This window comes from Salvelinus sp. IW2-2015, linkage group LG14 (genome assembly GCF_002910315.2).
Source record: "Salvelinus sp. IW2-2015 linkage group LG14, ASM291031v2, whole genome shotgun sequence".
NCBI lineage: Eukaryota > Metazoa > Chordata > Actinopteri > Salmoniformes > Salmonidae > Salvelinus > Salvelinus sp. IW2-2015.
The window spans coordinates 26,706,530-26,733,200 of NC_036854.1; positions in this window are offsets into that span (position 1 = coordinate 26,706,530).

A 26,671-nucleotide genomic window follows, 5' to 3' on the forward strand; every position below is an offset into this window, starting at 1 on the left:
ACACACACACACACACACACACACACACACACACACACACACACACACACACTGCAATGCCACAAACCAACAGTCTTGCTTCATGCAAAAAACTATAGCAGTGGCATTATTGAAATTATTTTAAACAAAATGCATTTTTGACATGTCTGTCTACACTATATACACACACACATACACATTCGAAGCACACTCATAGCAGCTCCCAGTAACACGACACTATGTGCTTTATCCTCTGTTATCTCCAGCTTCCTTTTTGCCCTTTGGTGAAACATTTTTCATGGCATGCATGATCTCATTTAACTTTGATTTCCTTTCTCCAGGATTGCATTCTAGATGTTTCCAATTTCCAGGCCATTCCCCAATGTTCAACTCCAATGAGAGACAACACATGCTGAATTGGCTGTTTACGTAAAGTCAGGAATTGGTAAGTGATGATTTTAAAATGCTGTTTAAGATAAAATTGACAATTTGTTGCCGATAAGGACTTGCCTTTTTAAAGAGCAGGAAACTTGTGTAGCTCATTTAATGTTTATTTTACCGGTAGTAAAAAAATAAAAATAATGTTGCTTATTAAATTTATTTTGTATCTTACTCTAGACTAGAACATTTGACCACTCACAGTAACTCTTAAAGAATGAGAAGAAAATGTACTACGATGCAAAGCTGTCTTATAGAATGCCTTAACTGGCTTAAAATATACTGTTTATAGAAAATAAAGTTTTATACTGTGTTGTATATTGACTTTGCTTTAGATGATAAAATAACTCTGTGCTGATGTTAGGCATGTTGTCTGAATCCCATTACAAAACCCTCCTCTACTAACACTATGTACAACACGATTGGTCTGATGTAGTCATTTATTATAGCAGTAATGTAGCATAATAGCAATAATAGCATAATGATAACATATTACGTTGATAAGAGTGATCTAATCTTACGACGGCTCTCCTACTGTATTAATTCAGGGTTAATGTTTAAATCTGAGCTGTTCCCTCAATTGTTTACGCCATTATTCAAGTATGTTAATTAGTTTTCATTATTTTGTACACAAAAATAATGTTATTATTTTAGTGAATTAACAACATCACATTTTGCTATACCCTGTCAATCAAGTAATGTTTTTTGGGGCATGGCCAAACTTTTTTTGTTAGATTCAATTGTTTTGTGATTGTACTATTGAAAATGAAAGTGATTTTTGCCAACTTTTCATATTGATTAACATACGCTGGGTGTTGATAAAACGATTTTAAAAAATGACTTTCTGCAGACTGACCTGATCTTCCTCTGTGTGAAGTCAAATATACTACAGGGCAGTTTCAGTAGATCTATTTGTCTTATTCTTTCAACTAAAAGTGGTCTTATCAAAACCAACTCAATAAATCAATCGAAGCCCTGCACATGGCTTAAATACCCTTAGAAAAACCATAAAGTTAAGAATAATATGCTTGTCTGTTTGTAGGCAATCTTGGTTGTGTTGTTTCACATTTTCTGAATATTTGCTTTTGAATCTGTTCTTGATTCGTCTCTGGACTGTGAAGAATGTGTCCAGCATGTTAAAACCTTTTGTTCACTGAGAAAGGGACTTATTGTAGGAGCTTAAAGGGGTTGTGTAATCCCAAAACCAATACCATCAAAACCAAAGGATTCCCCAAATCAGTTTCCAGCACATTTTCAGAAGAAGAACCTGGAAATTCTTCCTCTCAACTCTGTCATAAATCTAGTTTCCATTTTCATATCAATCGGATTAGTTCCAAGACCAGGTAAGTAGGTATAATGTAAGTAACCATACAAATTTAAATATAGGACATCAAAAACATTGTTCTGCATTTATTTATTTTTTAACATGCACAGCGCTGTGTGAAGATGAGGTGCAATCTCTCAATTTTTTAGCTTCAAAGCTTTTTTTATTTGAAATGTACTGTACAGTGCAATATTTCAATTTTCTTTGCTGCTGTGTCATTCTAATTGACTATGTTAAAACATACTCACAAATGAAATGTACAATTATATTTTATCCCCTTTTCAATAGCAGTGCTCCCACCAAAATTATACAGTTAACATATTAAAGCATTGACTTCTGTCAAGCTGCTAACATTACATTTTTTCTCATTACCTTTATACATACATGACATTAAGTCAACACACACACGGACGTGCGCATGGATGTGTGTCTGTCATTGTCTGAGACTGAGCGCAGTGGCTCTCTCTGTCTGGACGGAGATTGGTCCTCTATAAAACAGATTCAAACAGGAAAACCAATAGTAGGAATAGACCTCAGAACCTAATTAATTTTGGGACTATTATTGCAGGAGGAAGAATTCTAATCAGTTGCAGATTCCTTCCTGTTTGGTTAGCGTGACCGTAACCAATTACAAGTGACCTTTGTGTTACAGTTCCACTTCCTGTGCTACCCAAATAGTGGTCAGGTCTGGGATTGCACAGACTCAATACAGCAAAAATAGGAATTGAGAGTTAGAGGGAGCGAGAGAGAGATTTACAGATGTCATAGGTTTGACAGTTTAATTGCAAAATGTGGCATGCATCTCTGACCCCCTAATAAAGCATATAGCATGTGCCCTGGAGCCCTGGCCTGTCTTTCTGGTGGAACGTCTCCCTCTCACGAAGAGGGTAAGGCTAGACCTCTACAACTGATGAACAACGGACTGAAGGAAAGTCTAAAATATGGAAATACATAGCTAAATCAATTTATGATAATATCAAGGAACAATCTGGATTTTTTTTGTTTCCTCCTAATACAATAAAGCCCATGGCACAAAACAAGTGAATGATGAATACAGGAGAATATGGAGATTAGCATAAAGTCTTTTTTTCAGAACAGAGAAGTAATTCAATATGCCATGGTACTTCCTCACAAATACTCCACACATATTAGGTCAGGTAGTACTATCGCTAAGGGCTTGCCAAGCTAGTATACTATAGGTCACGGCATATTACAACAAAATGGCCCCTAAATCAATCATCCTCTTTTCGGAGATACTTTTGCCATTGCTTTCCTTTTTCGAGTCCACAAGAAGAACACTGCCTCAAAACCACTGTGTCTGTCTCTCTGGTCTCTCTGGTCTGGGCACCAGAGCCCTCTCCTCCCCAAAACATGGCGAAGGAAGGGTCTAACCAGGGCAATTGCCACTGAGCTGTCCAAAGTAAATTGGTAAATACCTGACCTGCCAAACCCAGCTCCCTTCGGTTTGATCTCCTTCCTTCTCCTTCCAATTCTCCCCCAGCCTCCTGAGGGCCTGTTCCCATGGTCGCAGGCTCTAATCGTTTTTTGGCACATTAGTTCCTCCGTTCCACCCCAGAGGTCTCCCTAATTCACTTTTGATATCATTGTTAGATGATGTGGGATTGGGATTGGCAATGTGACATTAATTAATTCATTCTAGTTTGATAACGACAGACCCCCCCTCCCAACCCCATAGATCACAGATAAATACTGCCATTTGAATTTGAGCATCTTTTCTTCGTAAACGATGCCTTCTACGGTTTAGCCTGTATTTCCTGCGAAGCTACAGTAACATCCCTTTTTAGATGGTGTAAAATATAGATACTTTTCCTGAACTAAGCCTGTGGGAATGATACTTAAAATCGAAACATATTAACCAAATAAATACATTTAATAACCCAGCTACTCCGTCTGATTACTGTTGTATTCGGCGCATGTGACAAATAACATTTGATTAGATTATTCTTACATTTCATGTCACAAGGAGAACAAAGTGTGACCAGAATTAAATAGTATCCATAATGCACCAGTGGCAAAGCGCCTATATAAATGTATATTCCCTTGTAGTGCTTCTCAAAACATAAAAAATGGGACAAGTGTCATATTATTCAGTGTGAACACGAGAACCCAACTCACTAAACTAATAAAATGCACCACCAAATCATACCCCGGCCCAGTTGCTGAGGATCATTTCAGAAACAAACAGTATCCCCTGGAAGGATGGATTCTGTTAGATAGTACATTGATCACCTACATAGCCCGCAGAAAGAAGATGGCTTTACAAGCAATAAGATGTGAGACAATTATATTATTTTAGTGAAATAAGACGGAGTACAAGTGCCGAGTGCCAATAGCCTAGGCATCCCGTCGTGGTTAGCTGTTTGTGCTTCATCCTGTGGCATTGTAATCCACTAAAGTTTCCCAGCTCGGTTTTCCTCAACGCAATCAGGATGCGAAGGCTCACCAGTGATTGCGTTCATTTGTAAAAGCATCCAAGCCAAAATTGAACCCCAAGGCTGATAAAGTATAAAGATGCTGATCAGGATGGCAGCTAAATGGACTACACTGTAGGGCAGGAGGTGTCAGCGACCCATCCAAAAGACCAATGACTGTGTGTACCTTATTTCAAACCGTGCTGCTGCCCAGAATACAAACAGAAGAAGAAAGAAAGAAGGGGAAACATATGACAACAACTGCAGGATTTATTTTCATCCCCAAGCGTCTTTCCAGGGAGCACATTTTCAATTTAACAGATTAGTAATTTTGAGATTGTTCTTTGTGGACCTCCATTAGATTGAGTTTATTCATTGTGGTAGCAGCTTTTATGAAGGATTTTTTATTGATCCTTAGGGGTTCATTTGGAAGATCTATTCAATGAGTGACAGATTTTTTTTTTAATTGACCCATTTTTTTTATCAGGCCCACGAAATCGTAAATTACTCTCAACCTAGACATAAAATAACTCTCAACCTAGACATAAAAACCTCAAATGTATGTACAGTGCATTCAGAAAGTATTCACACCCCTTGACCTTTTCTACATTTTGTGGTATTAAAATGGATATAATTGTAAATAATGTTGTCAACGATCTACACAAAATACTCGGTCAAAGTGGAAGAAAAATTATAACATTTGAAATACAATTATGAAAAATTAAACAGTAATATACAGTATCTTGATTAGAGTCAATACATGTTAGAAGCACCATTCTGGGTTCGTCTTTAGGAGTTAACCACACCTGGATTGTGCAACATTTGCCCATTATTCTTTCCAAAATTCTTAAAGCTCTTTCAAATTGTTTATTGATCATTGCTAGACAACCATTTTCAGGTCTTGCCATTGATTTTCAAGCAGATTTAAGTCAAACCTGTAACTCGGCCACTCAGGAAAATGTACTGTCTTCTTGGTTAGCAACTCCAGTGTAGATTTGGCCTTGTGTTTTAGGTTATTGTCCTGCTGAAAGGTGAATTAATCTCCCAGTGTCTGATGGAAAGCAGACTGAACCAGGTTTTCCTCTAGGATTTTGTCTATACTTAGCTCCCTTCCGTTTCTTTTAGTTCTTAACGTCTATAAGCATGGCCATGGCATGATGCAGCCACCCCTATACTTAAAAATATGGAGAGTGGTACTCATTAATGTGCTGTGTTGGATTTGCCCCAAACATAACAGTTTGAATTCGTGACAAAAGTTAATTGTTTTGCCACATTTTTGGCAGTTTTACTTTAGTAAAAAAACAGGATGCATGTTATGGAATATCTTTATTCTGCACTGGCTTCCTTCTTTTCATTCTGTCAATTAGGTTAGTATTGTAGAGTAACTACAATGTTGTTGATCCATCCTCAATTTTCCATTAAACTCTGTAACTGTTTTAAAGTCACCATTGGCCTCATTTCCTTCCTCTCCGGCAACTGAGTTAGGAAGGGAGCCTATATCTTTGTAGTGACAGGGTGAATTGATACACCATCCAAAGTGTAATGAATAACTTTACCATGCTCAAACAGATATTCAATGTCTGATTTTTTTTACACATATACCAATAGGTTCCCTTCTTTGCAAGACCTTGGAAAACCTCCCTTGTCTTTGTGGTTGAATCTGTGTTTGAAATTCACTGTTGACTGAGGGAACTTACAGATAATTGTATGTATGGGGTACAGAGATGAGGTAGTCATTCAAAAAACCTCTTAAGGATCTGCCCCTTTTTTCAATTTAGAATACAACACATTAGATCTGGTAAAAGATAATACAAAGAAAAAACAATATATATATATTTTGTTTTGTACCATCATCTTTGAAATGCAAGAGAAAGACCATAATGTATTATGCCAGCCCAGGCGCAATTTAGATTTTGGCCCCTAGATGGCAGCAGTGTCTGTGCAATGATTTAGACTGATCCAATGAACCATTGCATTTCTGTTCAAAATGTTGTATCAAGACTGCTCAAATGTGCCTAATTGGTTTATTAATACATGTTCAACTTCATAACAGTGCACTCTCCTCAAACAATAGCATGGTATTATTTCACTGTAATAGCTACTGTAAATTGGACAGTGCAGTTAGATTAACAAGAATTTAAGCTTAACAAGAATTTAAGCTTTCTGCCAATATCAGATATATCTGTCCTTATTGTTACTTACAACCTCATGCTAATCACATTAGCCTACGTTAGCTCAACCATCCCGCGGGGGACACACCGATCCTGTAGAGGTTTTAAACACTTTTATTGCACTACAGAGTGAATCCATACAACTTATCATATGACTTGTTAAGCACGTTTTTACTCCTGAACTTATTTAGGCTTGCTATAACAAAGTGGTTGAATACTTATTGACTCAAGACATTTCAGCTTTACATTTTTTTAAAATTAATTTAATAAAAACACTTTAACTATCCCTTTTAAACGTAATAAATGGGAAACGTTTCAAATAATAGTATTATTACTATCTATCCTACTTCCTCTTTATTATCAACATTATTAACACCTACTTAAAGTATGGTATGCATTTGACACCGTGCATTTGAAATAACTACATTGTTATTGCATATACATTGAGGACAGAGAGAAAGAAAGGGGATCATCTGACCCGGTTTTCTCTTTCGATTCTCGTGGGCCCCTGTGATAAAATGTCAGAGACATCACCATTAGAAGCGAATTCCAGGAGCTATGTGAATGGGACGATTGAAGACCCAGTTTGATTGACAGGTCTTCCTCTCTCCCTCTGCCCCCAGGGTGATTGACAATGTGGTTCATCTCACATTTTGTGACTGAACTAATCCAGTAAATTCCTACCAGACGGTACACAACTCAGCAGAGACCTCTCTTTTCCAGGTGGACTTTTATCTCCCAAAATATATATGTTTTTCCATCTGCGACTCTAAAAACAAACGGACGGAGTATAATTAAGTGTAAGTACATAATTAAGCAAGTATAGAAAGCGCTAGTATTCAATCAATTAAAATGTGTGCTAATTACATATGGAAATAATTCCTCCTGTTGTGCTAATGATTAATATTTTCATAGGTGTCTCAATATGGTGCCAGTGTTGAAATTGGATCACCTCACTGGAACGATTGATCTCTTGCCAAGTTCAATAATTAATTGACTACTTCACTGCCACACAACTATCTCAGAACGTAATTATTCACCCACAAGGTGTTCAGCGTGTCTTCCTGACCTTGCACCTGTATTTTGATGGAGGCAGATCCCTTCACACGGTTGCCACATCACATCTCTATCCACACAGCTGGCATTCAGCTGACAAAGATGAATACATCCACACATTGAACCCACAGGACTTTCAGTATTAAGTTATTGTACTATGCACAATATGTGTAATTACCTGAACATCTGGGATAACTTCTTGACAGTTGTGGCCAATCTTAATAGAGAATTAAATGAGAGAAATATGCAGTGCTTTCATTAATCATCATTACTAAATGAAAGTCTGCGTTTAGTCATGATTAATTGCACGGTGAGGTTAGTCAGCCACTGACTGTAGTCTTATAGAGTACTGGTCTGCTGATAGGGTGAATAGGCTGAAAATGTGGGGAACGAAGAAAGCATAAACTTACCGTAGTAACCGAGTCACTTTCCAATTCAAAGGCTTATTAACACCTGACTCCCACGACGAGACCTTGGACCTCAGATCTATTTGCAAGACATGGACATGTGGCTAGTAGGGGAGACATCCATATGTTTTACAAAAAGAAAGATAGCTATCCACTATATGATTGTTAATTAAGGAGCCTTTTTTGCCATTGAAGACAAAGGGGCGGACATATGATCTGAAGTGAAATGCAGAATAGCCAATAGGAGGAATGCTTGAACACCTTCACTACCCATCAAGGAGCTGGACAGACCAAAGAGTTGGGCCTCACAGTTATCTACTCACTAAGAATGCCTCCCAGCACATGATCTCCTCTCGCGAAGCACAAGGTTAAAGGTCACGTTGAACCCTAGCCGCACATCTCTTCTTCTTCTCTCTTATCACATAGGTACATTTTTTGGGCCAGCGAAGGCACACTTTGTGGTGTGAGAGCATTCATTCATTCAACATATTTTCCAGACAGCCATCTAAATGCATTTTCCCCCTAATAATCGTTCATGGAGATCCGTCCTGTAGCGCTCATGTCTGGGACATGACATTGACGGCCCTGTGTCTCTATGTTTTTGGCTGTACTGTTTGTATGGCTGAGGTGCCTGTGTCTAGAGAACAATAGTCCAGTGTGAGAATCGGGTGTTCAAACGCCCTGAGAGAATAACGATGAAAGCCAGGAGGAACCATAAAACTAAAGATAATAGGAAATTAAGAATGACTCCTACAAGAGGTTAAGTACGTATGCGGTATTGCACTTACTAAATGGCATGTCTTTGATGCCAGTGGAGCCATATGGGTGTGGTTGTTGCAGTCCCAACACAAACCTCTCTAATTCTGTATTAGCAATGATGTCAAATATACAATTATTATCACTGCTTTTTAATAAGCTTTACGTATCGAGCTCACGGCCAATCAAAGGCCGATACATAAAGCTAATTAAAGAGCAGTGATACTGTCAAAAGCAGTGTGTGTGAGGTTTCTTTTTTTTCTCATCTTATCYAACTGTTAACATGCACCTGCAACAGAGATAGCTCAGATTTGAGAGTTTTGAATTTGAATTTTGAAATATACAATTATTACAAACTATTTCGGAATATATGTTTATGCAATTAAAGTGGTTGTGCATAAAAAATGTACGTAGTTAAGCTAAATAAAAATGTGTGATACATTGTTAAGCTAAATAAAAATGTGTGTATGAAATATTGTTTAAACACTTAGAAATTGGAAATTAAATATTTGGTAATAGTTTTGATATAGCACATACTTGTATGGCAAATGTGGTATATTTTAGGACCTTTGAGGGCATTACTTTTGAGAAGATAATTGTTGATGGAATGAGTGAAATGATTCAAAATCAAATCCTTATTTCTGACACAACCAATATATTTCTATATTTCTTGACACACCAATATATTTCAATATTTCTTGACAACCAATATATTCCAATATTTCTTGACACAACCAATAATTCCAATTTTCTTGACACAACCAATTTTTCTATATTTCTTGACACAACCAATATATTTCAACATTTCTTGACACACCCAATATATTTCTGTATTTCTTGACACAACCAATATATTTCAACATTTCTTGACACAACCAATATATTTCTGTATTTCTTGACACAACCAATATATTTCATATTTGACAACCAATATATTCAATATTTTTGACCAACCAATATATTCCAATATTTCTTGACAACAACCAATATATTTCTATATTTCTTGACACAACCAATATATTTCAACATTTCTTGACACAACCAATATATTTCTGTATTTCTTGACACAACCAATATATCACATTTCTTGACACAACCAATATATTTCTGTATTTCTTGACACAACCAATATATTCTGTATTTCTTGACACACCAATGTATTTCTATATTTCTTGACACAACCAATATATTTTAATATTTCTTGACACAAACAATATATTTCAATATATCTTGACACAACCAATCTGTCACAATTTTTATTTTTTTTTGTTAAATAATTTAAAAAGAAAAAACAACTAATGAACAAACCTTACTTGAGGGTTTTGATGCTCTACTGACTATCATATGAAATAATATGAATGTAATCCTGTGCATTTAATGGATCATCAAACCCAAGTTCTTTTCCATATTTCCCTCTGAGACACAACTGGACATGGTGTCTACCTTGCCCTCCACAGTAATGAGGGACATTCTACATTATTCACACCTCTCTGTGATTAGATGACACAGTCCTTATACTAGATATTCTATCCAAGTCAACGCTAATATTACTCATGTTTAATAATGGAAAAGGATATTGATTCAGTTCTATCTACAATAACGTCATATTAAGTTATACACAAGCAAACATAATTTCATACTAAAAATACTCTTATCGTTAACAACCCTCCAGACGAGCTATAATGCCATACAACTCTCCTTCCGTGGCCTCCAACTGCTCTTAAATACAAGTAAAACTAAATGCAATGCTCTTCAACCGATCGCTGCCTGCACCTGCCCGCCCATCCAGCATCACTACTCTGGACGGTTCTGACTTAGAATATGCGGACAACTACAAATACCTAGGTGTCTGGTTAGACTGTAAACTCTCCTTCCAGACTCACATCAAACATCTCCAATCCAAAGTTAAATCTAGAATTGGCTTCCTATTTCGCAACATAGCATCCTTCACTCATGCTGCCAAACATACCCTTGTAAAACTGACCATCCTACCGATACTCGACTTCGGCGATGTCATTTACAAAATAGCCTCCAATACCCTACTCAATAAATTGGATTCATTCTATCACAGTGCCATCCGTTTTGTCACCAAAGCCCCATATACTACCCACCACTGCGACCTGTACGCTCTCGTTGAATGGCCCTCGCTTCATACTTGTCGCCAAACCCACTGGCTCCAGGTCATCAACAAGACCCTGCTAGGTAAAGTCCCCCCTGATCTCAGTCACCATAGCAGCACCCACCTCTAGCACGCGCTCCAGCAGGTATATCTCTCTGGTCACCCCCAAAGCCAATTCCTCCTTTGGTCGCCTCTCCTTCCAGTTCTCTGCGGCMAATGACTGGAACGAACTACAAAAATCTCTGAAACTGGAAACACATCTCCCTCACTAGCTTTAAGCACCAGAGTGTCACACCCTGGCCTTAGTTATCTTTGTTTTCATTATTATTTTAGTTAGGTCAGGGTGTGACATGGTGTAGTATGTGTTTTTGTATTGTCTAGGGTGTTGTATGGTTTAGGGGGTTAAGTAGAGTAGATGGTTTAGTGTTCAGTGTAGGTGTCTAGGAAAGTCTATGGTTGCCTGAATTGGTTCTCAATTAGAGACAGCTGGTTATTGTTGTCTCTGATTGGGAGCCATATTTAAGGCAGCCATAGGCTTTAGCTGGTTGTGGGTAATTGTCTATGTGTAGTGTTTGTGTCAGCACTATTTATATGTATAGCTTCACGGTCGTCAGTTTGTTATTTTGTTAGTTTGTGTATAGTTGTTCGTTTCTTGTTTTTTTTCTCTCTTCTTTAATAAAAGAAGATGTATTTTGCACACGCTGCGCCTTGGTCCAATCTCTCTCAAGAAGACGATCGTGACACAGAGCAGCTCACAGATTACTGCACCTGTACATAGCCCATCTATAATTTAGCCCAAACAACTACCTCTTCCCCTACTGTATTTATTTATTTATTTTGCTCCTTTGCACCCCATTATTTMTATTTCTACTTTGCACATTCTTCCACTGCAAATCTACCATTCCAGTGTTTTACTTGCTTTATTGTWTTTACCTCGCCACCTTGGCCTGTTTTTGCCTTTACCTCCCTTATCTCACCTCATTTGCTCACATTGTATATAGACATATTTTTCTACTGTATTATTGACTGTATGTTTTGTTTMTTCCATGTGTAACTCTGTGTTGTTGTATGTGTCGAACTGCTTTGCTTTATCTTGGCCAGGTCGCAATTGTAAATGAGAACTTGTTCTCAACTTGCCTACCTGGTTAAATAAAGGTGAAATAAATAMAAATAAATAAACATATCTATAAAAAATAATAAGAGCCTTTAAACATTTTTACTTCATTAAATGGTCAATGTTATAATGTTTATAAGCTGACCTAAAAATGATATGTTCCCCATGCGTCTTATTTGAGCCAATAACTATGGGGAGACTAGTTCTCAGCAGTAGACTCAATATGAGCCAATAAATAAAGCAGAGATGGAGGAGCATCCTCAGTATTAGGTCCTCACACGGTGGGGAAAGAGCATATACTGTTTCTCTCTCTCTCTGTGTGTGAATCAGTGAAAGTGCCCGAAGCTCCGGTGACTGGAGGTGTAATCTGTGCCTGGCCTCTCTCCACCTCTCAATAGCTCTCTCTCTCTCTCTCGCTCTCTCTTCCTCCCTCTCTTCACCTCTCCACACATGAGAGATTGACAGTCATGACCGCTCTCCTTTTTTTTCACTGGCAGACAGATGAAACCTTCTCATTACGGTGGATTTGAAACAGAGTCAACTGAGAAGCCACATTTGTTTTGGCGACTACTACAGGACAGACCACACATGCTGAATCACGCTCCTCACTGTCTTGGTAATTGTTTCAGGTTTAATTAATGTTTTACCCTTTGATACTATAGCTATGTCACTTTGTCGACAGTATTGTCATAAAGATTTACTTTAAACAAACTTTGTAAAACATTAAAATGTGTATTTCATTATTCAATGTTTTTAATTGCTTGATACCTGTGAACAAATCTATCTAAGTATTAAATATTTATTCAAAGAMCTAGAGGACGTTTATCACTTTGTTGTCAAATGGCTAACTTTAAAGTTACCCAAACAAAAACCTTACGGATAAACAATCTCTTTCTTGCAGTTGTCCTTTCGAACACTAAACTAAAGAGCCAAATGTTGTTTTGCATGTTTTGAATGTGTTGCCCATAGCTGTTCCAGAACGAGGCAATGTCTGATCAATCATGCCCCACCAGGCCGACAGCATGCCATTTCCACACAATAAATTACTGTACACTAAACTAAGCTCACCCCAACCTATGCAGATAACAGAGCCATTCATTTTAACATGCGCATGCTAAACCTGCCTGATAAATGATATGCCTAGCAGCACTTCCRTCCATATTTTATCACGGGAAGACACCGCTCTGCGTATACGCACATTTTCCCTATTCCGATGCAGATTCAGCCAGATCTCCTCAACCTCCCAACAGCCTGGCTCCCATAATTAACTTTTTTAAAGGGAATAATTGTTTTATGTCAGAAATGACAGGAAGACACTGTGGTAAAAGTAAAATATAGGTATCGTTCATTTACCACAACTCACATGAACAGATTTTCCCCTAGGTATTCATAACCACACAGGTAACGTCAGACCTTTGGGAATAACTAAAGTGGTAACAGGATACACCCTTGTGGAATACCACTCAGAGCTATTTGACATATACCTTGACAGGCCAACTAGTGACCTGCTCCGAGTTGAGACCTGTTGGCTGAGCCTATAGTGTCCAGGCTCTGCTCTTTTTCAGTAACCTCCCATAATCATGCTGAATTCCGCTCGTGAGCCTTGTGTCTCGTCTTGCATGCCTTTTGTTAAAAGGTATCATTAATAGCTTGGCTATGACCTCTGACCATCCCTTTAAATCATTAGGGGCACTGGTTGCAGAGGAACGGCTGGTTCCTATTTAACATCTCCACAGGAAGTATTAAAGCTTCTGCCTTCTGCAATATCACTGCTGGGGAGAATCACTGTCTGAGGGTCTGGCAATCTATGAGTTGGATTTTACTGAATGTTATTTAATGTGGATGTAATGTCTACAAATTAGTTATTGATATTTTGTATATTTTTAAATAATGGAATATTATTAGCATATTTTGATATCTTGGTAGAGGTCCATTCAATCTCCACAGAGTTAGGCAAATCTGCCCTTAGCTACCTTGGTTGCGGAAGTTAACTGAAATTGAGTGAAGTGGTTCCTCTGAAGAAGTGTGAGGCTATGTGAGGCCCTTTTTAAGCAATAATTACTTCCTTTTTTATGATTCTAATCTTTTTTTAATTTGTATTATTATTTTTATTTTTATTTTTGTTGTGTTCTTTTGTTTGCTAATACAGGACCTTCAGAAAGTATTCACAAAAGCCTGCATTTTGAAACACATAGTACCCCATAATGTCAAAGTGGAATCATGTTTCTACACATTTTTACAAGTTAATTAAAAATGAAAAGCTGAAATGTCTTGAGTCAATAAGTAGTCAACCCCTTTGTTATGGCAAGCCTAAATAATTTCAGCAAGTCACGTAACAAGTTACATGGGCTCACTCTGTGTGCAATAATAGTGTTTAACATGATTTTTGAATGACTACCTCATCTCTGTACCACACACATTCAATTGTCTGTAAGGTCCCTCAGTCGAGCACTGAATTTCGAACACAGATTCAACCACAAAGACCAGGGAGGTTTTACCCATCTATTGGTAGATGGGTAAAACATTGAATATCCCTTTGAGCATGGTGAACTTATTAATTACACTTTGGATGGTGTATCAATACACCCACTCACTACAAAGATACAGTTGAAAACTGAGTATGGATCACCAATTGTACTTACTCCACCATGTTAACCTAAATGACAGAGTGAAAAGAAGGAAGCCTGTACAGAATTAACATTTTCCAAAACATGCATCCTGTTTGCAATAAGGCACTAAAGTAAAACTGCAAAAAAATGTGGCAAAAAAAATGCATTTTATGTCCTGAATACAGTGTTTTTGTTTGGGGCAAAATCTAACACAACACATCACTGAGTACCACTCCTCATATTTTCAAGCATGGTGATGGCTGCAACATGCTATGGGTATGCTCGTCATCGGCAAGGACTAAGGAGTTTTTTTAGGAATATAAAGAAACGGAATAGAGCTAAGCACAGGCACAATCCTAGAGGAAAACCTGGTTCAGCCTGCTTTCCAAAAGACACTGGGAGACATATTCACCTTTCAGCAGGACAATAACTAAAAACACAATAACACAAAAACACAAATATACACTGGAGTATATTACCAAGACGAAATTGAATGTTCCTGAGTAGCCTAGTTACAGTTTTGACTTAAATCGGCTTGAAAATCTATGTCAAGACTTGAGCTTGCCATTTTTWGTTTTAARATAATGTACAAATATTGTATAATCCAGGTGTGCAAATCTCTTAGGGACTTACCCAGAAAGACTCACAGCTGTTATCACTGCCAAATGTGATTCTAATACAGTATGTATTTACTTAGGGGTGTGAATACTTATTTAAATTAGTTATTTCTCTATTAAATTTTCAATAAATTTGCTMCATTTTCTAAAAACATGTTTTCACTTTTTCAAATTAGGGTAATGTGTGTGTATATGGGTGAGAAAAAAATCGATTTAATCCATTTTGAATTCCGGATGGAACAAAACAAAATGTGGACAAGTCAATGGGTATGAATACTTTCTGAAGCCAYTGTATCTTGTAACTAAGTCTATGTTTTGTAACTTTCCCCAGGTCATTGCTGCAAATGAGAATGTATTCACAGTCAACTCACCTGGTTAAATAAATAATAAACAAAAATCAACGATATTGGTTGGTTATCAGTTTGATAATTTTGATGTAGGCCTATAGTGGTCTCATTTTGAAATGTTTAATTAAAATCATTGTCTTCCTACATGTTCATTATTCGAGCAATACAAAACAGACATTGCCCAAAGTCACAATTGTATTTGTGTAAATGCTGGGAGGAAGGCTACAACAGTCACATGAATAGGCTGCTTCACTGCTTTGTGACCACTTTTAATATCACCTTTTCTGCTATCGTTTTAACAAATTTCTGCAACATAAAGAAAATACATTTTTTTTAAGGCCTCCATTTTTCATTCCAGTCTTTAGCACTGTAGCATTCCACAGTAGCTGTCACTGATCTCAGTCTGTAATGGTAACCCAACACTCAGGGTTTCCCTGCAAGTGTCTACCAGGGTGACATCCCCCGGGGCGAGACCCTTTAAGGTTTGGATGATATCAGTGTCAGCTGAGATCCACAGGGGTAAAAACTAATTACACGAAAAAGGTGAATGACATGTATTTGTCTATATCAATTGCATGTGTCAGAGACAACATCTATTTTTAAGGATAACCGAATAGATGACAGGGAGCAGGGAAATTAAACTAATGTTGAGGTACTGTACATACAAACAAAGCTAGCTAACTGAAGTTGTTTTTTGGACATGTGCCTTCAGAGTAATGTGTATTAAATGCAAAACTGCACAACTTTGGGATGTGTGTGTGTGCAGCGGGTCGCTACCATTCAACAACATATCACTTAAATCTGTCTGTGGGGCACAAAGTCCATTTGTCACRTCACGCTTTTTGTTATCGTGCACTTTTCAGAGCAACAAACAACAATGTGCACAAAAGGCCCCTGTACTTCAGATGTGACCGAGGAGTGGATCGGAGAGAGAGAGAGAGAGAAATGAAAGAGGAGGAGAAAAGGGAGAGAGGGAGGAGAGGTGCATGTATAAATGTTGTGCATGGTGGGGTGAAGTGGTGTCGGGAGGGGTGATCCTCAGGCCCTGCCTACCCGCTCCATGGTTAAATCATGTGTACAAGCTGTTTCCAATAAACTGTTCAATTTGATAAAGAGCGCAGTATTATATTACAAAGCCCAGAAGGCAACTTGCACTTCTGGTATCATGAATACATTTTGCCTGATAATAACGTTGTGACTTCAATCACAGGYAAAGAAAACCCTGCTCTCTTGGAAATCAAGTCAGGGGTGACACCTGTATAAATCGACACCCGGTAAGATGATCATATATTTGTGCTTTCTGTTAGCGTTAAAAGACTCCRACAAGTGAGCGGGAGTAGGCTAACCGAGCGAACTGCTGAAGCGCCACAGGGACTGCAAATATACCTCTGCAGCCTCTTACTATGGCAGTCTGCGATAACACAGCTATGACAAAGCAACCTTTTCTAAAGATTTATTCACTTGATGTTTGTTGCTTTTTTGTTTCAGGATGATAAAAGACAATTTATTTTATTTTAGGGATGACCGGGGAACAAAGTAACATGGTGCACAAATAACTTAAATGGGGTGGCAGGTAGCCTAGTGGTTCGTTGGGCCAGTAACCGAAAGGTTGCCGGATCGAATCCCCGAGCTGACAAGGTAAACACATGTCATTCTGCCCCTGAACAAGGCAGTTAACCCATTATTCCCCGGTAGGCTGTCATTGTAAATAAGAAATTGTTCTTAACTGGCTTGCCTAGTTAAAAAAAAAAAATGAAGTAATTTAAAAGTTGTTTTTCAATGTGCTAGTGCTTTGTTAGTGTATCTACATGCCTAGGACATTTTTCTTATATACATAAATAGTTTTTGTTCTGTCTCCAGGAGATTAACGTACTTTGGTGTGAAAAGTGCAAATCAATACCAGAACAACAGCAAAGGACCCTGTGAAGATGCTGGAGGAAACAGGTACAAAAGTATCTATATCCACAGTTAAACGAGTCCTATATCGACATAACCTGAAAAGCCGCTCAGCAAGGAAGAAGCCACTGCTCCAAAACCACCATAAAAAAGCCAGACTACGGTTTGCAACTGCACATGGGGACAAAGATCGTACTTTTTGGAGAAATGTCCTCTGGTCTGATGAAACAAAAATAGAACTGTTTGGCCATAATGACCATCGTTATGTTTGGAGGAAAAAGGGGGAGGCTTGCAAGCCAAAGAACACCATCCCAACCCTGAAGCATGGAGGTGGCAGCATCATGTTGTGGGGTGCTTTGCTACAGGAGGGACTGGTGCACTTCACAAAATAGATGGCATCATGAGGTAGGAAAATTATGTGGATATATTGACGCAACATCTCAAGACATCAGTCAGGAAGTTAAAGCTTGGTCGCAAATGGGTCTTCCAAATGGACAATGACCCCAAGCATTCTTCCAAAGTTGTGGGAAAATGGCTTAAGGACAACACAGTGAAGGTATTGGAGTGGCCATCACAAAGCCCTGACCTCCATCCTATAGAACATTTGTGGGCAGAACTGATAAAGCGTGTGTGAGCAAGGAGGCCTACAAACCTGACTCAGTTACACCAGCTCTGTCAGGAGTAATGGGCCATAATTCACCCAACTTATTGTGCGAAGCTTGTGGAAGGCTACCTGAAACGTTTGACCCAATTTAAACAATGTAAAGGCAATGCTACCAAATACTAATTGAGTGCATGTAAACTTCTGACCCACTGGGAATGTGATAAATATTTCTATCTACTATTATTCTGACATTTCACATTCTTAAAAAAAGTGGTGATCCTGACTGACCTAAGACAGGGAATTTTTACTAGGATTAAATGTCAGGAATTGTGAAAAACTGAGTTTAAATGTATTTGGCTAAGGTGTATGTAAACTTCCGACTTCAACTGTATCTATTCATATATAATTTATATCAATAAGAAGAGGTCTTTTGATTGGAGTAGTTGATGAGAATAATTATGGGTTCAGCGAAGCTAGTGAAACTGTAYTGTATTTGTTGGCGTTCATTAATATTATACCAGGTTTGTCCCACAATGAAAATAACATGCAAATACCTGCGAGGACGGCCCAACTTGGCATGGTGGTAAAGGACCATGGGCCTCACCCTCTCATGCAATGCCATGGTATATACACTACCGGTCAAAAGTWTTAGAACACCTACTCTATCAAGGGTTTTTCTTTATTTTTACTGTTTTCTACATTGCAGAATAACAGTAAAGRCATCAAAACTATTAAATAACACATATGGAATCACGTAGTAACCAAAAAAGTGTTAAACAAATCAAAATATTCAAATAGCCGTCCTTTGCCTTGATAACAGCTGTCCACACTCTTGGCATTCTCTCAACCAGCTACACCTGGAATKCTTTTCCAATAGTTTTAAAGGAGTTCTCACATATGCTGAGCCCTTGTTGGCTGCTTTTCCTTGACTCTGTCCAACTCATCCCAAACCATCTCACTTTGGTTGAGGTCGGGGGATTGTGGAGACCAGGTCATCTGATACAGCACTCTATCACTCTCCTTCTTGGTAAAACAGCCCTTACACAGCCTGGAGGTGTGTTGGGTCATTGGCTGTTGAAAAACAAATTATATTTCCACTAAGCTCAAACCAGATGGCATGGTATATTGCTGCAGAATGCTGTGGTAGCCATKCTGGTTAAGTGTGCCTTGAATTCTAAATAAATCACAGACAGTGTCACCAGCAAAGCCCCCCCCCCCCCACACCATAACACCTTTTCCTCCATGTTTTACGGTGGGATATACACATGAGGAGCTCATCCGTTCACCCAAATGCGGTTGGAACCAAAACTTTCCAATTTGGACTCCAGACCAAAGGACATATTTCCACCGATCTAATGTCCATTGATCATGTTTCTTGGCCCAAGCAAGTCTCTTCTTCTTATTGGTGTCCTTTAGTAGTGGTTTCTTTGCAGCAATTCGACCATGAAGGCCTGATTCTTACAGTCTCCTCTGAAAGGTTGATGTTGAGATGTGTCTGTTAGTTCAACTCTGTGAAGAATTTATTTGGTCTGCAATTTCTGAGGCTGGTAACTCTAATGAACTTATCCTCTGCAGCAGAGGTAACTCTGGGTCTTCCATTCCTGTGGCGGTCCTCATGAGAGCCTGTTTCGTCATAGCGCTTGATGGTTTTTGCGACTGTACTTGAAGAAACTTTAAAAGTTCTTGAAATTTTCCGTATTCACTGAACTTCATGTCTTAAAGTAATGATGGACTGTCATTTCTCTTTGCTTATTTGAGCTGCCATAATATGGACATGGTCTTTTACCAAATAGGGCTATCTTCTGTATATCCCCCTACCTTGTCACAACACAACTGATTGGCTCAAACACATTAAGAAGGAAAGAAATTCCACAAATTAACTTTTAACATGGCACACCTGTTAATTGAGATGCATTCCAAGTGACTACCTCATGAAGCTGGTTGAAAGAATGCCAAGAGTTTGCAAGTCTGTCATCAAGGCAAAGGTTGGCTATTTGAAGAATCTCAAATATAAAATATATTTGATTTGTTGAACACTTTTTTGGTTACTACATGATTCCATGTGTGTTATTTCATTGTGTTGATGTCTTCACTATTATTCCACAATGTAGAAAATAGTAATAAAAGAAAAACCCTTCAATGAATAGGTGTTCTAAAACTTTTGACTGGTAGTGTAGGTCCCTCACCTCACAAGTACAAAATGTGCCTCAAGAACCCATTAAGTCTGCCATGATTGATTTTCTGCCATTTTGTATTTTGTGAAAAACACTTAAAATGCTACTGCTCTGGCACCGAATGACCAACCTGCATGAAACTTGATGTGGCATCTATGGACCTTGCAAAGTCTCTTCAAAGCACTATTTTACAGGCTAGTATGACAAAGAACATGGTGGTTACCAGTGGTGTAAAGTTATTAACCCTTATGTTGTCCGCCTCTTTTTTWAATTTTCGCCTAAAATGACATACCCAAATCTACCTGCCTGTAGCTCATGCCCTGAAGCATGGATATGCATATTCTTTGTACCATTTGAAAGGAAACACTTTGAAGTTTGTGTAAATGTGAAAGGAATGTAGGAGAATATAACACAATAGATCTGGTAAAAGATAATACAAAGACAAAAAACCCTGTTATTTGTACCATCATCTTTGAAATGCAAGAGAAAAGCCAAAATRTATTATTCCAGCCCAGGTGCAATTTAGATTTTGGCTACTAGATGGCAGCAGTGTAGGTGCCAAGTTTCAGACTGATCCAATGAACCATTGCAATTCTGTTCAAAATGTTGTATCATGACTGCCCAAATGTGTCTAATTTGTTTATTAATAACTTTTCATGTTCAAAATTGTGCACTCTCCTCAAACAATAGCATGGTATTCMTTCACTGTAATAACTACTGTAAATTGGACAGTGCAGAGAGATTAACAAGAATTTAAGCTTTCTACCAATATCAGATATGTCTATRTCCTGAGAAATGTAGGCGTTAGCCTACGTTAGCTTGACGCTAGGGGTCAGATTTTTTAAATKTTTTAAAATAACGTTCCCAAGGTAAACGGACTATTTCTCAGGTCCAGATCGTAGAATATGCATATAATTTACAGATTAGGATAGAAAACACTCCAAAGTTTCCAAAACTGTCAAAATATTGTCTGTGAGTATAACAAAACTGATTCTGCAGGCAAAAACCTGAGGAAATCTAACCCGGAAGTGATTTTTTACATTTTTTATCTGTGTTTCCTTGCCCGTCTTTCTTCCATTTAAAGGGGTATCAACCAGATTTCTTTTCCAATGGCTTCCTCAGGCTAATGGACCAGGGCTTTAGACATAGTTTCAGGCTTTTATTTAGAAAAATTAGCAAGATTTTTAAAAGTAGTCAGGTGTCCTTTGATTAATTCCTGCGCGCGAGAGGGGTAGCTCTCCATTTTCTTTCTCTCTTTTATTGAATAGGTTACGGTCCGGTTGAAATATTATTGATTATGTTTGTTAAAAACAACCTGAGGATTGATTATAAAAAACATTTGACATGTTTCTATGAACATTACGGATACTTTTTGGAATTTTCGTCGAACGGAACGAGGCTTTGGTTTTCTGAACATAACGCGCAACCCAAATGGCGTTTTTTTTGATAAAAAGTAATATTTATCGAACAAAAATAACATTTATTGTGAACTGGGAGTCTCATGAGTGCAAACATCCGAAGATTATCAAAGTAAGCGATTAATTTGATTGCTTTTCTGACTTTCGTGACCATGCTAATTTGGGGCTAGCTGTGCTAGCATTGATTGATACACTCACAAAAGCTTGGATTGCTTTCGCTGCAAAGCATATTTCAAAATCTGACACGATAGGGGATTAACAACAAGCTAAGCTGTGTTTTGGTATATTTCACTTATGATTGCATGATTATAAATATTTTTAGTAATATTTTTGAATCTGATACGTTTGGGAATTTTCTTCTGCCTTTCAGGACCGGAACGAGGCTGTAGTTTTCTGAACATAACGCGCAACCCAAATGGTGTTTTTTTGTTATAAACGTAATATATCGAACAAAAATAACATTTATTGTGTAACTGGTAGTCTCGTGAGTGCAAACATCCGAAGATTATCAAAGGTAAGCGATTAATTTTATTGCTTTTCTGACTTTCGTGACCATGCTAATTTGGGGCTAGCTGTTCTAGCTTGATTGATACACTCACAAAAGCTTGGATTGCTTTCGCTGCAAAGCATATTTTCAAAATCTGACACGATAGGTGGATTAACAACAAGCTAAACTGTGTTTTGGTATATTTCACTTGTGATTGCATGATTATAAATATTGTTAGTAATATTTTGCACCCTGCAATTTAGTGGTTGTTTAGGAAAATGATCCCGCTAAAGGGATCCGTAGCGCAGAGAAGTTAACCGTCTCGTGGATGGGACACCGATCCCAAAGAAGTTTTAACAGCAGAGAAAACCCCTTAAATTCCATTGTTTCAACTAGAAATTTGAWGACTTTTCCTAGAGTGACCCCAACATTAGAAAAAGTGAAACATCGCCTCATATTTCCAATAAAGAAGTACGCCGCCAGGGTACAAAGATTGTCTTATGGTAATTTTTGACYCAGCAGGTATAAAAKAATTTACACACCACAAAAACCACAAAGACACACACACACAATGAGAAATTGAGATGATGTGTACTACTGATTGAACTCAGCCAGCAGCTTCTGAAGAGGAAGATCACCATGGTTGGCACAGTTAGAAAGAACAAGCCTGAGCTCCCCCCTGCACTCCTCGCAACAAGGGGGAGAGAGGCCTTCTCATCAAAGTTTGCCTTCACCCCCACCACCACTCTAGTTTCTTACCTCCCAAAGAGGAACAAGAATGTGGTCCTCCTGAGCACACTGCACAAAACGGCTAAGATCAGTGATCGTGAGGACAGGAGTCCAACCATCATCCTGGACTACAACCRTAACAAAGGAGGCGTGGACATCCTGGACAAGGTGATTGGAACTTACAGCTGCAGGAGGATGACTGCCCACTGGCCCCTGGTCATCTTCCATAACATCATTGATGTGTCCTCATACAATGCCTTGTGATATGGAACAAGATCAACCCTACCTGGATGCCTGATAAGCGGAACAAGAGGAGGGTGTTCCTKGAGCAGCTGGGAAAGGCACTTGTAACCCCCCACATTCAAAGAAGGGAACAGCAGCCTCTGCAGCTCTTGTGAAAGCTGTTCAAGGGGCTGAATCTTGTCCTGATCCACCTGAGGCTGCAGCTGGGGCAGGCAAGAGGAGGAGATGCCAATTCTGCCCCCCAAAAAAGGACTGTTAAACAAATTCTATGTGCTGCACATGTGAGAAATGCATCTGCAAAGTCCATGCACACACACTTGCATACTGTCCTATATGTGCTAATTAGAGTTGATTGATTTATGTTTCTTCACGTTTTTGTTTTGTATCTATTATCTTATTTTATACTTATTTATCGTTGTTGTTTATAAACCTTGTGGGTGGGGGCAATGGTTAAAAATGGGACAAGACTAGTATTTTGTTGTTGAATTCCTCATTGTACAGTATATAAAAATATATCACTACGTTGCCAAAAAAGTTTGACTGTTATTAATTTCCCTTCAATAAAAGGCATTCAAAACTGCTTTCTGCACATTTCTGCTACTCTCTTAGGCTATACAAGTGCTATCTCTTGCTAAAAAATGTATGTTTATACCTATGCAGTACCTTTAGCAATAATAATAATAAACCTCTACTTTAGTAAAGAAAACAATTATGACAGGTGTGTTGCCATAAAAACAGGTGATATCCACTGATTAAATGCGGTCTTTCTGCATTGTGAAGAGAATGACAGGCGGTAGTCTTCATGCAAAATAGATTTGGGTTTAAAATTCAATTAAGCTGCTTTATTTTAAGGGTTTATTCCCCTTAGGACAAGGGGAGTATACAGAATGTTAAGACTACAGTACACAAAGGTTAAGTAAAAAATACTTTAAAGTACTACTTAAGTMGTTTTTTTGGGGTATCTGTACTTTACTTTACTATTTGTATTTTTGACAACTTTTACTTTTACTTCACTACATTCCTAAAGAAAATATTTTACTTTTTACACCATACATTTTCCCTGACACCCAAAAGTACTAATTCACACACTTATCAAGAGAGCATCCCTGGTCATCCCTACTGCCTCTAATCTGGTGGACACACTAAACACAAATGCTTCATTTGTAAATTATGTCTGAGTGTTGGAGATAACCCCTGGCTATCCATACATTTAAAAAAACAATAAAATGGTGCCATCTGGTTTGGTTAACATAAGGAATTTGAAATGATTTATACTTATATTTTAGCAATTACATTTGCTTTGATACTTAAGTCTATTTCAAACCAAATACTTTTAGACTTTAACTCAAATAGTATTTTACTGGGTTACTTTCACTTTTACTTGAGTCATTTTCTATTAAGGTATCTTTACTTTTCCTCAAGGATGACAATTGTGTACTTTTTCCACCACTGGCGGTTATTGACCAATAAACAGTCACGTGGGTGTGGTTTCGCACATAAATGCCTATAAATCAGTCACAGATATTGATATTGTAACAACTTGGTACACATGTTGCAAACACTGTCAAGACTTAACAAATGCAAGCACCTTCATATCAACCGGTGGCACGATAACGAGCGTATGGTCTGTTTGACTCAGAGTGATGATATTTGGCACACATACTCAAGGATATAAGTCAAGCTAAGAGTCAAGCTAAGAGTTTGTCCACATTGTGGTGCTGTTGGATAGGAAAAAACATGAATGCAAGGTAATAGGCTCACCGTGGCCATATTGTCTCAGATAGAGTCTAGAAGATGTACATCCATAGATACTATTTACCAATTTTGGTGACGATCGATCCAGCGGTTCTGGAGAAGAAGACGCTTAAAGTTGTCAACATCATTAAAATTGGTCCAAAATACATCAAAAGCATATTATATTGCATGATYAGTTTGATTTTAAGTTCTGATATTTGGCAAGCGTGGTAAACAGTACAGAAGTAGTTCATCCTAGGGCAATGTGTCCAATTTGTCCTGATGGTGCCACAGTGGACACACAGTAGAACCCCAGCAACGCTGCTTGCTGCTTTAATTACTGTTGTATTTTCCCACAAGACTCAGATTGCACACGTATTTGTAAATGGGGGGTAGTGGCGAAGGTGCATAAAGATGTCAGCATTCAGATATGACTTCATTGTTTTACCCATATCCACTGAGTTTTTAAACTACGGCGCGTGACATGGTTCAATTGTATTGTATTTTATATGGGATTTAGACACATTCAGATAATGATACACAATGTAGTACAACCAAGAAAGTACCGTTGTAATTTTYTTTTGAATGCTAAAAGTATCTTAAATAAAATATATTAATTTTAGCTATTGACATGGCATGCCTAAAAGATTACATAAAAATATACGTATATATATTTGTATAATTTCTTGGATTTTCATCCACATATCAGCTTTAAACCAAAATTATTTTCAATTACGCCTAATTTTTACCATTGAAGACAGTGTTAACCCCGCTTGTAACGGTAGTCTATTTCGTCCTCCTCATCGGACGAGGAGAGGCGAGAAGGATCGGAGGACCAATGTGCAGAGTGGTAAGTTTCCATGATATTTAATATACACGAAAACAATACACGATACAAAAACACCAAACGAACATACCGTAACAGTCCCGTGTGGCGAAACACACAACAAACACCCACAAACCAAACGTGAAACCCCAGCTGCCTAAGTATGATTCTCAATCAGGGACAACGATTGACAGCTGCCTCTGATTGAGAATCATACCAGGCCGAACTCAAAATCCCAACATAGAAAACACACATAGACAACCCACCCCAACTCACGCCCTGACCATACTAAATAAATACAAAACAAGGGAAATAAGGTCAGGAACGTKACACCGCTGCCTGTTACAATTAACCCCGCATATTGTTTGTATACAAATTTATTGTCATATTAAGCAAAAGCCTAACTGCTACTTTGTTCCCTGGTCTCCCTATATGATTTCTTGTGTAATTTGTTGTACACATACTTCATAGATCATATTTGCACTTATTTTTTGCAATTCTTTATATGATATCAACAGTCCTATTAAAATATTGTGATGACATCCCATCAAATAGAATGACACAACGTGCAAAGACAAGTTCCCACGAAACAGACCTTCAGAACTTCCGGTCCCCACAAAAAAAACAAAAAAACAATGATCGCCATAACAGAACACAACTCAATGAAGCGTTACAGGGGAATGATTTGATGGTGGTGGTGATGTGTTTGGTATTCTTCAGAGAGCAGGCCTTCTCTCCTATGTCGCCAAACCCAAAACTTCTCTGGTAAGTGACGTATGTTCAGTAATTAGAAGACTTGAGGGCTACAAAGACTTAAACCCATGACACTGAGAAATGGCAGATGCCCCGGGGGAAATTTCAACCATGAGGAAGCGCAGCGGAATAACAGATCACATCTGAGTCTGGTGACTTATTCACAACTCCTCCCATATCACAACTCCTCCCATATCACAACTCCTCCCACATTACAACACCCTCCCATATCACAACTCATTCAATATTACAACACCCTCCCATATCACAACTCCTCCCACATTACAACACCCTCCCATATCACAACTCCTCCCACATTACAACACCCTCCCATATCACAANCCCTCCCATATCACAACTCCTCCCACATTACAACACCCTCCCATATCACAACTCCTCCCACATTACAACACTCTCCCATATCACAACTCCTCCCAC